Source organism: Eulemur rufifrons, chromosome 7 (genome assembly GCF_041146395.1).
Source record: "Eulemur rufifrons isolate Redbay chromosome 7, OSU_ERuf_1, whole genome shotgun sequence".
NCBI lineage: Eukaryota > Metazoa > Chordata > Mammalia > Primates > Lemuridae > Eulemur > Eulemur rufifrons.
Window position 1 is genome coordinate 36,272,905 of NC_090989.1, and position 8,997 is coordinate 36,281,901.

Consider the following 8,997-nt stretch of genomic DNA (forward strand, 5'->3'; position numbering starts at 1 on the left):
ATAAGCTTGAATATGACAACACATTTTTTTAATCACTTTTCTTCACTAAAATATACTGAGCAGCTAGAGTAGTGTCTGGTATGTAATTGGTGTTCAATATGTTTTTGTTGTATTAATAATTAAATAGCTTCATACAGTTTTGGTTTGCAACCTACTGAGGTAGCAACCTGGCAGGTGGAAAATGGACCCCAAAGAAGAGGGGCTATTTAAGGATAATTCTGTTTAAATCAGCTATCTATCTCCTACAATAAATGTCCATTGGGAAAAGAAAATGTGTTAGAGAGCATTGCAGAGGGAGCCAGGAAATCTAATTTCTGTTCTCACTTCTGTCATTAATATCCCCAGGTAAGCTAAGTCATTCATTCAGGATTGAAATTTTTCTCCTCTATATTATGAGAAAACTGGAATAAGCATCACTGAGTTTGCTTCCATTTCTAAAAATCCTATTGAGAGCGATTCCTCCCAAAAAACAAATTTCCAAAAAAGTTTGAATAAATCCATCCACTGGGAGCAGAATGCAATTTAGCATAGCTCAGTAAGCAACCTGCTGCTGTACATACTTGCACGGTTCTGCACTCCAGAGAGCACTGTAAAAGCAGATTTCATAATGGGGAAACAATGAATATATAAATGAGAAGAAATTGACATAGACAATATTGGAGACAATGAATAGGGAATTTAAGATGATGAAGAGCTCCAGTATTGAGAGACATGGGTGTAAAATACATTAAATGTGTCTAATTTGGTGATCAGGCACAAGCAATTTTTTATATTGTAAGGGGCTATAAAACATAATTTGAACCAACAGAAGTTTAGTAAAGCCTGGAAATGATATAATCTGCTACATTTAGATTTTTTTCTATAAATAATTGAGGTCTGTAGGCCATGAAAGATGTGAAAATAAGTAACTACCTACAATTAGGGAGCTTTAGTTGAGAGGGAAATATTTTAACTGGTAATACAAGGCAGAATGTGGAAATTTCTTTATGAAATGTACAATTTGTACAGGATTTCATGGATAGAAGAGATTATTCATGAAAGAAAAGATGAAAAAAATTTCATTGGGGGGATGTTGTCACAGCATTTTAACTTATACCTGTGTTACATTTACCTAATATGCCCAGTTTGTTCTTATTTTTCTTGTACTCTCTCCCTTATATGGTACTAAATAAACGAATGTGTAAAATATTAAGATTGAGAAACTAGAAGCAATTTCTGACTTTATAACTGTAATTCTCTCTCATATATATTATACATACACATGCTTATATACATATATATAATTGTTTTATATGCATTTATAATTTGCATTCATAATATATTATGAGCCATGCAATGGAAACTAATAAAAAGCAGTATCTCATCTTCTGTTAAACAAAAGGTGATAGTTGAATACTTGAAAAGAAAATGGAGAGAAATAGTGATGATTAATTAACCAAAGTTATTGATTTCAAAAATGCTAGGGTAGTATAAAGCTATTCATTAGCTGACTTTTAAAAATTACTTTTAGGGACACATGATGATCTTGTTAAAAGAATTTTTTCATTAATATTAATAAAAACTTTAAAAAAATGAAGTGCCATTTCTTTTCTTTTTTTTTTTTTTTTTTCTTTTTGAGGTAGAGTCTCACTCTATCACCCTGGCTAGAGTGCAGTGGTGTCATCATAGCTCACAGCAACCTCAAACTCCTGGGCTCAAGTGATCCTCCTGCCTCAGCCTCTTAAGTAGCTGGGACTATAGTCACATGCCACCATGACCGACTAACTTTTCTATTTTTTTGTAGAGATGAGGTCTCGCTCTTATTCAGGCTGGTCTCGAACTCCTGGCCTCAAGGGATCCTACTGCCTTGTCTTCGCAAAGTGCTAGGATTACAGGCATGAGCCATTCTGCCTGCCAACCATTTCATGATTAATAGTACCTATGTTGGTAGTAATACTCATCAGGTTAAGTTTATTCAAAAGAGTTATAGGCTTGCACTTCAGAATGACAGAACCAAGAAATATGGTTGATTTTTTTTTTTTTTTGAGGTAGGGTCTCACTCTGTTGCTTAAGCTAGAGTGTCATTACAGCTCACTGCACAACCTCAAATTCCTGGGCTCAAGCAATCTTTCTGCCGCAGCCTCCTGCGTAGCTGGGATTATAGGTGTGCACCACCACATCCAAATAATTTTTTTTAATTTCATTTTTTGTAGAGATGGGGTATTGTTCTGTTGCGTAGGATAGTCTCCATAATCTGGTCTAAAGTAATCTTCCCACCTCCGCCTTCCAAAGTGCTGGGGATATATATATTTTTTAATACTAAGACTCTTATCAACATCATTCCATCAGAAGCCAGAATAAGAATTTGAGGAAAAAAAAATATTTTCCAAAATACAGTAGTTATTATCAAGGCTGTGGTATATTTGTTGCTGTTATGGTTGCTAGCGTTTTTGGTCTGGGTTCTAATTTTAAAAATAAGCACAATTTTTTACAATTTTTTCATCATGGGGAAGAAATTAGGTACCTTTCAATTTAAAACTAACATTACTTAGTCAAGTGTGGCTTATTCACATATATAAAGTATACTTAAAATTAGGAATGTAAATCCATGTTAGAAATGGATCTCACCAAAAGTAATTATTATTTCTCAGGAAAAAATGTCACATTGGAGCACAGTAAGCTAATTCTCTTAAAATGCAACCCAGCTATTGAATTAAAATTTATTAAATTCTTGACAGCTTATTACATACCAGCAGTACTTTTCCATGCATTCCATTAGATAACAACACAGAGACATTTTCAAATGTAGTTGCATAAAAAAGTATGTTAGAATTGACTTTAATTACCATGATAATAGTTGCAATGCTTACCAGTGAAGGCAGGATATATTGTTCAGTTAGCGTGCAAAGAACAAAATGAGACACGGTCTAAATTTCAGAAGAAGAAGTCAAGATTATCTATTAATAGTTTCAAAAATAATTAAGTAGTTACTATATGCCAAGTGCTTTCCCGATGTTTTCTATGCATTACCTCATGTAATCCTCATATAAATCATAGAGGGCATGTTCTATTATTATCCTCCCCAAGTAACTAAAGAGAAAATTCAGATACTAAGAAGTTAAATATAATAACTTGTTCACCTTAGTGATGCAGGTGGGATTTTAACTTAGGAAATTTGATTGCAGCCACCCACCTACAAAAAAAGAAAGAAAAAGAATCTGTTGAAATAAATATTCATTTTACCAAAAATTGTATAATATATTGTGTGTATTTTAAAATACCTTGAGAAAAACAAATCTAAACCTTTTAAAGTTGTTTCTGGTTAGGGAAGCTAGGAGACATCTCAAAAGTATTAATAGATCAAAGAACTCTTTACCAGGAGGTTAGCTATTACATCCGGTCAAGATCAAAAGCAATTAAAAATTATTGCCTTATGTTCAGTGAATACTAGTTGAAGTTCATTTGCAATATTCCTGTATTATGAAGCATTTCATTATAATGAAAACATTTTATGAGAAAGGGTGACTAAGGCGCTAATAGTAAGAGATAATTAGGAGATAGTACTTTTATTTCCTTTTTCTTACTGTCATAAATTGTCTTTGGACACCAATATTGGGTCCAGATGTCTCAATTTTTCATATAATCCTACCATAACCATTATGTTGGGGTATTAACCTGTTTAGTGTTTGTAATTTTATATGTGCACTATTGTCCTAATGATCGTGGGTCATTCATTTTAAGCTACAGATGGCTATATTCTTATAAATCCAAACTATAAAATTTCCATCAATTTATTTAATAAGTATATATTAAAAAGTTATTATGTCTTTTTAAATTTACCTCTAGATCTCTAATATATTATAATCTAACAATTTCTAATTAAATATATTTTTAAACATTTTAAAATATATTTTCCAAATTAAATGAGGATGTATACAATTTTAACATAAAATCTTATAAAGAAAAAATCTTTTTGTCAATTGCTATGCTGTAGTTTTGTTAATAAAAAAGCAACTTATCTAACAAAAGTTAAAAGTAAACAAAGTTACATATGAAATATTATTCTTTAGGCAAGCACCATTAAGCTATTTCATATTATATAATCTATTTTTCTTTATTGTGTAGGATTAAAATCTTAGCTTCTTGTTTGGTTAGTGTATACAAACTCTACTAAGAAAAAAACCCCAAAATTATCTTTGGAACTTTTTTCTCCATTGACAGTTTTCATTGTTTAATTTTTTAATGAAAATTGATGTGCATCAAATTTTATTTAGAATATATATGGAAATATGGTTCAAAATAACATTGCCAGTGATCTTAGTAGGAGAAATCCATTTAGCAAGGGATAAATGCCTAGTAACTCCCCTCTAAGCATTTTTAGCTCTTTGTGTCACTGCTTTTCTTTAAACGATCCTATTTTTAAAAGTTGACTTGCAGGAAAAGAAAGAACAGAAAATCCATATTTAGTAGTCAACCAATATAACTTCCTTTGTGTTTCTGGATATCTCAGAAAACAAATCATATTGAACTACATGGCATTAATACAAATACACTGTTTCTGCCACAGCTAGAAGGTTGTGATTGTGATTTAGGATCACCCACCAGCTTTTCAGAGCTAAGAACAAAGCAAAGATGTTCAATTTTGGATTAGCATAGCATCTTGTGGAATACATTTGTATATAGTTATATATAAAGCCAGAATAAGGACTCTTTTGTAGCATTACATCATAAATGTAAAGCTTTACAGGAATTACTGAAACAAAGAGTATTCATATGCAGATATCTTATCTGCAGAAAGCCCAGAAACTGTCTCCCCATTTTATATTCATAACTTTCATTCACAAGAGCATCATAAATAGATGTTCTCTGAAATGCCCCATTCTTTCTTTCTTTCTTAAAATGAGCCTTTTACAATCTATTAGAGAAAGATGTAGCTGTTTTCTCTCTTGGCATATTTAAGTGTATACAGGTCATCACCTAATGCTATTTGTAACCTTATGTTTTCCTTTCATATCAAAAGAATTTATTTTATTTTCACTCTTGACATAGGGCTTTATAAATAAACTTTGGGTAGTCTGCACTTCTAGGGTATCTAATGTAATACAGAAATGTTAGCAATGTATTTTGGCATTATCATGGTTAGAACCACCTATATGAAAAAGAATTTTTGAGTGGTCTGATTATACCACAATAGATGTCTATTTAATGATTATATTTTACTATTAACAGTACTGAAAAAATACAGTAAATGCAAGTAAGCTTAGCTTAAATTAGATTTTTAGGTATAATTTTTATCCTCTAAAAGAAAAAAAAATCCATTTTTACCGATAATTAGTCTTTTGTAAATCTAGCTATTTCCATGGATTAGCAGACATTTATATACATAAAACAACCATAATCTAATAATTTAATGAAATAAAATAATTTTAATGCATATATTACACTGATTTTATGTACAACAGGCATTTGCATAGGAAGGCTGAGGTATTTTGTGGACTGTCTTTCCTGGACAAAGGGAACTCTTACATTTACATGAAGTTTTGCACATGGATTTATGAGATTTATATGGTCATATAAATATCTATATATACCAAGGGAATGTGCCTTCATTCTCTTAGTTGTAGATTACCTAAAATTCATGAAACTATACTGTATTTTCCCCTAGGGTTATTAATGAGGGATATTTTATATATTATGTTCACAGTTAAAAATAAAGCAATAGATATCAAGGTAAAAAATTAGAGATATATGCTAGAAGTATTTAACCACACTGGTATGAAAAAATCTTAATGAGATTGCTGATTGGAACATAGTCATTATTCCTAGGGCACATAATTGCAAAGAAGTCATTTTATCAAAAAGACATCTGCACTCAAATGTTTACTGCAGCACAATTCACAATTGCAAAGATGAGGAATCAACCCAAGTGCCCATCAGTTAATGAATGGATTAATAAAATGTGGTATATATACACTACCGAGTATCATTCAACCATAAAAAATGATGAATCGCTGCTATGCTACCTTTTGCAACAATCTGGATGGAACTGGAGACCATTCTCCCAAGTGAAGTAAAACACAAACAGTCTTGAAAAACATGTACTTACTATTAAGTTGGAACTAAGCAATGGGCACATAAGTGCACAGAGGGAAGTAAAACTCAGTGGAAAACAACCAGAGGGGAGGAGGAAGGGAAATAAACCAACCTAATGGGTACTATGAACACTATTTGGATAATGGGCACACCTATAGCCAGGACTCAAGCATTGCAAAAATGATCCATGTATCCTAAAACATTTGTACCCCCTTAATATTTTGAAATAAATAAATTGCAATTTCTGGAGCTTTCATCCCCCACTGTTTTTTTTGCTATCATAAGTACCAAAATAAAAATATTATATAAAAATAGCCTGGGGAATAATAGTAAAGCCACCAATTTTAATTAAAATATTCTCAAATTTTATTTATATTTGTTATATAAAGGCTTACTTTTCCACTGGGCATGGGGATGTGTAACTGTAGTCCTAGATGCTTGGGAAGATGAGGCCGGAGGAATGCTGGAGCCCAGGAGTTTGAGACCAGCCTAGGCAACATAGTGAAGGACCCTGTTTCTTAAAAAAAAAAAAAAAAAAAAAAATCATCACCATAGTCAGGAGCTTCTCAGATTATGAACTTGAGTATGAAGGATGATAAGGAATGCATAGACTACATTTCAACTCTTTAATACACTGTTGGAAACCAAAAAATGAAAAAGGAGGACACAAAACAAGTTTTAAAGTTTTAAAGGTAATAGTAACTATTGGAGCATCAAGAAAAAAATTTTTAAATATCCCAAACAAATATCGTAATACAATTTTTATAGAGTGTTGGGTTTTCAAGTTCCTGAATGGAATGTGAAATCAAGTACATCAATTAGCTTGACTGATACACTTCCTCATGCCTTGGTCTGTTCTGTAGTTGGTCAGACCAATCCTTACAATCTTACACGTAGATAGGAAGTTGGCTAACTTTAGAAATTTCATTACATGCCTCTTAACTCCTATTTTATGTGAGTATTTCACTGTATAGTTACTTTAGCAGACCATGGATTCATGCTTGGTCAAAATCCTAGCAAATACATATCCTTTCTGTTTAGCTGATCTGTCAGAGTGATTTAAGTGTTGAAAGAGGGGTAGGAACTCAAAAAAACTGAATAATATTTCAGTCCAGGCAATTCTAAGGATAGCGCTTCAATTGTCATGTACATCAGAGAGATTATGTCACATAATCAGAGAGATTAATAACATCAAGTTCAGAATTGTCAATAAAAATATCAAAATAATAATTTTAATTTGATGTTACCTCAGTTTTTTTTTTTCTCAATGGATACAATACAAATATTTTAGGAAATAGCATAAATCATCATTTGAGCTCTCTCTTTATGCTGATGGCACTTTAAAAACAGAAGAATTTTTATCATATATTTGAGTGTTAAATAATTCTCAAATGACCACTGATTTATCCACTTAAATTTGGGTTAACTTCTAATTGTATTATGCCCCTTTGTCCTGGTGTTTTAGTCCTATATTAAATTTTTTTCAAGTAATTTAAATTACTATCATAAAACAGATTTTTAAAAAATATTTTAAAATATACTTCTAAAACGTACCCTAAACATTCACCTTCTTATGGTAAAACTAATTATTAGAATACTGTTTGGGACTGTGTATTATATGTGTAGGGCAGAGAAATTAGAAATATTTCGAAGTAATGAGGAAACATTGAAAATTTCTGAGCTTAAGGAAACTGAGTGACTTACCTGTGCTTTATTTTACATGTGATATCTATTTACCTATCATTTTAATTCTGGTCACCTCAAATACCTTATAGAATTTTTCCTTTCTTCATAAAAAATACAATGCAACATATATTATGTTTGGTGAAAATCTTCATAATGTTGACTGGACTGTGTTTTATTTTAGTTTTATTTCATATTTAGTCATTAACTTTTCTGCTAAGTTGGTGTCTGTTGCATCAGGCATATGTGAGTTGAAATCTGCCAGCTATTTACCTACCATATGACCATCAGCAAGTTTCAGAACTTCCTGAGCTTAGTTTCCTTATGATAAATCTAAAATGAATTACCTCATGTAAAACCCTGTTCAGACTGCATGTCACCTGGTAGGGATATAAATGTGATAATGTCCTCCAGTCTGTGACTTCATTTTGAATAGTTGAAAAATCTGAAAACATACCTTCTTTATACCAAGCATAAGATTTATCAAATTTAGTCTAGTTAATTTAAAAAAATAGTATACAATTTTTCTAATTGTTGTGGATAACAATTTTCTTTCTTTTCTAAACAGGAAAAAAAAAAAAAAAACAGGATTGTGAACTGACTCTTCCAGGTTTAATCATCTCAGTGATTCCTTTTGTGTTTGGGAAGATAATTTATGCTCCACTATGAGGCACAGGGTAAAGGAAAGCCTGCTTCTGGTCCTCTTCCAGTTCCTCAGCTTCTGTCCAATAGCTCCACTCCAGAGCACTGGGGAAGAGGCCAGTGTCCTCCCCTGTGCCTACAAAGCTGACACGTGGAATGATCACAACACATTACACACCACTGTCTGTGATGCAGATCTGTCTTGGTATAAACAAGGACTGTTTTCAGATATAAAAAAAAAAAAAAGGCAAAAGGGAGTCTGAGTAAACAGGCAAAAATAATTCAGTTCTCATATCTATCATTGCTAAGTGTTTCTCAATGCAGAACAATTGTGAATGATTCGTGAGAATGAATATTACACAAAAACCTTCATAAATATCACCACATTTTTTTTCTCACAAACGATTTTAAGATTTTGAGATTTTATTGGGACACATATATTATCTGCTTTTAATAGAGGAGAAAATAAGAAATAAAAAAGTTAAATTTTTGCTCAACGTTGCTCAATCAGTAAATAACATTCAGATCATAACCAGGTCTTCTATCATCTGGTCAATATTTAGCTCTTGTTTATATAAACATTGAAACTAGGTTACTCTC